This window comes from Penaeus monodon, chromosome 3 (genome assembly GCF_015228065.2).
Source record: "Penaeus monodon isolate SGIC_2016 chromosome 3, NSTDA_Pmon_1, whole genome shotgun sequence".
In the NCBI taxonomy this organism is placed as follows: domain Eukaryota; kingdom Metazoa; phylum Arthropoda; class Malacostraca; order Decapoda; family Penaeidae; genus Penaeus; species Penaeus monodon.
Genome location: NC_051388.1, coordinates 52721909 through 52727315, shown reverse-complemented (window position 1 = coordinate 52727315; position 5407 = coordinate 52721909).

The window sequence follows — 5407 nt, the reverse complement described above, 5'->3', positions numbered from 1 at the left end:
CTCGCAACCCAGTAACCGGGAGGAAGAGGAGGAGGAGAAAGGGGAAGAGAAGGAGAAGGAGGAAGAGGTCAGTCGTGCGTTTACTGGTCTTTCCTTTCCTTGCTGCCACGGGACCCCATAGGACGTGCGTCAAACTACAGCATTAAGGTTCGATGCCTTAGAAGATCATGCGTTTTGATTATGCAAATGAGAAGACTATCATGCACTTGAAAGATGCTTTATAATGGTTTATATCTGATAGAAAAGAACTCGGTTTGTAGATGTTAATGAAGATGGTTGTCTTAAAACCGTGGGAACATTTTCAAATGACGCATTAATTTGTAACGATGCTTGGACATAGAAACACAGCTCGGGTATGTTGATTCACATCTGATAGAAATATATTCATTTCTTGTTCTTCTTGTTCTTGTCCTTCTTCTCGCCCTCTTCTTCTTCTTCTTTTTCTTCTTCTTCTGCTTCTGCTTCTTCCTCTTCTCCTTCTTCTTCTTCTTCTTCTTCTTCTTCTTCTTCTTCTTCTTCTTCTACTTCTTCTTCTTCTTCCCCCTCCTCCTCTTCTCCTCCTCCTCCTCCTCCTCCTCCTCCTCCTTCTTCTATCATCTTCTTCTTCTTCTCCTTATCCTCCTTCTTCTTCTTTCTCCTCCTCCTCCTCCCCCCCTTCTTCGTCTTCTTCTTCTTCTCCTTCTCCTCCTTCTTCTTTCTCCTCCTCCTCCTCCTCCTCCTCCTTCTTCTTCTTCTTCTTCTTCTTCTTCTTCTCCTTCTCCTCCTTCTTCTTTCTCCTCCTCCTCCTCCTCCTCCTCCTTCTTCTTCTTCTTGAGGGGTAAGACTTCATCACTTCATATCTCCTGTGACGAAGCAATTAAGATGATTATGAATATTCACATAACTGACATAACGCATCATAAACAGAGAGAGAGAGAGAGGCAGAAAATATCATGATCGACACGCATGTCACACGCCAACAGTTACAAGAATATATTTGTGCATTAATGATTATATATCTAAGAAGATAAAGAAGACGAAGAAGAAGAAGAAAAAGGAGAACAGAATATTAATGATAACGTGCGCATATATTTAACAGTGCCACTCTGACATGCACGCGTAACGTTGACACGCGCTGTTCATGTCCAGCACCAAGAGGCACACCTCTTTCTCTCTTTCCTTCTCTCTCTCTCTCTCTCTCTCTCTCTCTCTCTCTCTCTCTCTCTCTCTCTCTCTTTCTCTCTATTTCTCTCTCTTTCTCTCCCTCACTCCGTCTTTCTCATTAACTCTCAATTCATCCAGATCTTCGTCCTGTATCTTTGACTAACAAACACGCCATGAGATATCAAAAAGAGGCGAGGCACCCCGAAGGCAGCTGTGGCTAGAGGCGATGGGCAGGGCCAGGGCACAGCAGCAAGGCCACAGCAGTAAGAGCACACCATTAACGGCACAGCAGAAACAACACACCATTAAGAGCACACGGGCACACCACCAACAACACAGGAAGTGCACATCAGTAAGGGCACAGCACAGCATGGGCATTACTGCAACGGCGGCGCAGCAGTAAGGGCACAGCATCAACGGCACAGCAGGGACACAGCAGCCCCACACAGCTCGACCGCCAACCTCGCCCCGGCCTCTCGGAAACAGGTCGACTTCCAGCGGCGTCCTCGGACCGAGGCGGAGGCATTGTAGGTCGGGTCTCCGGACGGGTCTTCCAGGTAAGAGGGGGCGCAGGTCGGGCGGTCGGGCGGTCGGCCCCTCGTACGTCAAGGCGGCCGCTTAATCCGGGATCTGAAGGACCGACATACCCGACAACAGCGCCCGACTCTTCCGACCGCACACAAGTCTCCGGAACCTCGAGGAATGGGTGAAATGCGCGTCGGAATCTGCGGCATTCTTCGGGCGGACGGAGGCACAATGGCGTCTTCTTCCAAATGAGAAGATCCAATTATTCAATGCTTAACTAGGAAGAAGATGATGGAAAGAAGAAGAAGAAAAAAAGGAATAGAGAAGAGAAACTATCGATAATGATCTTCATTGCATGGTTATCACATATGAATCAATTCGTGCAAAGTGTACCAGTAACGAGAACAAAGTGAAAATCTACCCTCCCCCTCCCCGCCCCCCCAAAAAAGGGGGCCATTTATACAACCATGAAATCGCACTAAGTCTTCTACCCCCTACTCCCTTCTCCCCCTTCCACCCCTTCACCCCCTTTCCCCCTCAACTCTCCACCCTTCCCACCTCCCCCTTCCCTTCCCCCAACCCCCTCCACCTTTCTTCCTCCCCCCCAACATCACCCTCCAAAATAGCCGCTCGTAAACGCTTCCCGACGGAGATGAGAACCACTCCATGAGGGCGAATTTTTCCCGTCGAGGAGCAGGTTCCTCTAGCCTCCTCCAGCGTGAATAAGGACGAGGAAGAGGAGAAGGAGAGGGAGAAGGATGAGGGGGAGGGGAGGTGTAGGGTCAAAAGAGAGAGAAAAAGATTGAGAGAGAAAAATAGATAGATAGATAGATAGATAGATGGACAGAGAGAGAGAGACACACACAGAGAGGGAGAGAGAGAAAGAGAGAGAGAGATAGATAGATAGATAGATAGATAGATAGATAGAGAGAGAGAGAGAGAGAGAGAGAGAGAGAGAGAGAGAGAGAGAGAGAGAAAGAGAGAGAGAGAGGGCAAAAGAGAAAGAGAAATAGATATAATAAATAAATAGACAAATAGAGACAGATATATAAATAGATAGATAGACAAACAGATAAAGAGAGTTGTGAGCTCTGAAGGGGTCACGGAAAATAAACCGTTGCTGTAGTAGGAAGGGGGGAGGGGGGGAGAGGTGAAAGGGCACGGGAGTCGAGTGAAGAAAGGGATCTTCATGGGATTATAGACATCGGGTCGTCTCAATATTGGCGAAGGTGTGTGACAGAGGAGAGAGCGGCATGGTTGAGGAGGAGGGAGGAGGAGGGGAGGGGAGGGGGGGAGAGGGAGGGAGGAGGAGGGGGAGGGGGGGAGGGAGAGGAGGAGGGAGGGGGAGGGGGAGAGGGTGGAGGAGGAGGGGGGGGAGGGGAGAGGGAGGAGGAGGAGGGGGGAGGAGGGGGAGGGGGAGGAGGAGGAGGAGGGGGAGGAGGAGGAAGAGGGAGGAAAAACAGGAGGAGGAGGAGGAGGAGGAGGAGAAACAGGAGGAGGAGGAGGAGGAGGAGGAGGAGGGGGAAAAAACAGGAGGAGGAGGGAGAAAGAAGAGGAGGAAGAGGAGGAGGAGGAAGAGGAGGAAAAACAGGAGGAGGAGGAGGAGGAGGAGGAGGAGGAGGAAGAGGAGGGGGAGAGGGAGGAGGAGGAGGAGGAGAAAGAGGAAGAGGAAGAGGAAGAGGAGAAGGAAGAGGAAGAGGAGGAGGAGGAGGAGGAGGAGGAGGAATTAGGACGATGAAGGAAGGAGGAGGAGGAGGAAGATGGAGAAGACGTTGGAGAAGAAGAAGAAAAAAAAGAAGAAAAGAAGAAAACACAGGAAGAAGAACAGAAGAAAAACGGAAAAAAAAGAAAACACAAGAAGAAGAAGCAGAAGAAGAAAAAGAAAAAACACAGGAAGAAGAAGCAGAAGAAGAAAAATAAAAAACACAGGAAGAAGAAGAAGCAGAAGAAGAAAAATAGAAAACCCAAGAAGAAAAAGCAGAAGAAGAAGAAAAAAGAGAGAAAAATCGGAAAGCAGACCAAAGCCCAGCCACCGCCCGGCGCGACGGCACTCACAGCCAACCGTGAATGAACTGGGGTTAATGGGTTTGAAATTTGTATGGGCATGAAGGGGGGGGGGGGCATTGACAAAGGGGTGGGGCGAGGAAAGTGTTCGCTGAAGGCCCATTTGGTGTGGAATTCCCTCAGAATGGACCTTTAGATCGTTGCGTTGCGGGTCCTTTTTCCAGTTCGAGATGGTTTTTGAGAAACTGCTGGGGTGACAAGTGCTTGAGCCTCAGGGAAGGTGAATTTATGTGATGGGAGAGAGGGGGGGAGAGAGAGAGAAGAGAGAGTGAGAGAGAGAGAGAGAGAGATAGAGAGGGGGGGGGGATGGAGAAGGAGAGAGAGATAGAGAGAGAGAGAAGAGATAGATAGATAGATAAAGAGAGGGGGGGGGAGATGGAGAAGGAGAGAGAGATATATATAGAGAGAAGAGATAGATAGATAGATAAAGAGAGGGGGGGGAGATGGAGAAGGAGAGAGAGATATAGAGAGAGAGAAAGAGAGAGAGAGAGAGAGAGAGAGAGAGAGAGAGAGAGAGAGAGAGAGAGAGAGAATGAGAGAGAGAGAGAGAGAGAAAGAGACAAACACACAGACAAATAGACAGACACACAGACAAATAGAGAGAAAAACAGAGATATAAATAAATAAATAAACAGATGAAAAAAGTGACGCATACCTTCTCGAAACAAGTTGCAATACGGCAGCAAAAAGAACAAACTGGAATCGGAAATGTCACCCGGATGCCAACCGCCAGCATTCGGCACAGACGCGGCATTTCCGTCCAAGGAAGAATTCGAAGAACAAGGTCATTCTTCTTATTGTTATTCTTAACGCCGTTGGTTTCTTGAGTGAGCGTAACCGAGGTCCTCACCGCTGAAGATTTTTGGGTTCTTGAAGATATTCTTATATATAGTAAGGATGGAGGGAGAGAGAGGAAGGGAGGGAGAGAGGACGGAGAGGGAGAGAGTAAGGGATGGAGAGGGAGAAGGAGAGGGAAGGAAGGAGGGAGGGAGAGAGAAAGAGATAGATAGATAGATAGATAGATAGATAGAGAGAGAGAGAGAGAGAGAGAGAGAGAGAGAGAGAGAGAGAGAGAGAGAGAGAGAGAGAGAGAGAGAGAGAGAGAGAGAGACAGACAGACAGACAGAAAGAGAAAGGCAGAAAGAGAAAGAGAAAGAAAGTATGAAAGAGAAATACAGACCGAGAGAGAGAAAAAAAAAGAGCAACAAACAAACACACAGACAAACAGACACCCAGAGAAAGACATACAGACAGACAGACAGAGATTGTCTTCTCAGCTCCCTTGAGACAGCCCGAAGGAGAGGTAGTGACGCGGCAAGGCTTCTCAAGGAGAGGCGGAGTGTTGACATTGGCAACAAAGGGAGGGATGATCCATTGATTAATCTTGCCTCTTGATTGATTCCATTTTGGGCGCGAGGGATAATAAGCGAAAGGAAGATGGAATTTAGCTGTGGAAAGGAGTCTTCAAACTTTCCATGTCTGATTTAGAGATGGACGAATGTGGGACACATAGTTGAATAGATAAATAAAAAAAAAAACAAGATAAATAGACATATAGATAAGTAGATAAATGAAATAAAATAAACAGATAAATGAAATAAAATAAACAGATGAATAAATACAAAAACAAACAGACAAATAAATAAATAATGAGAAACAACAATAATAAAAATCA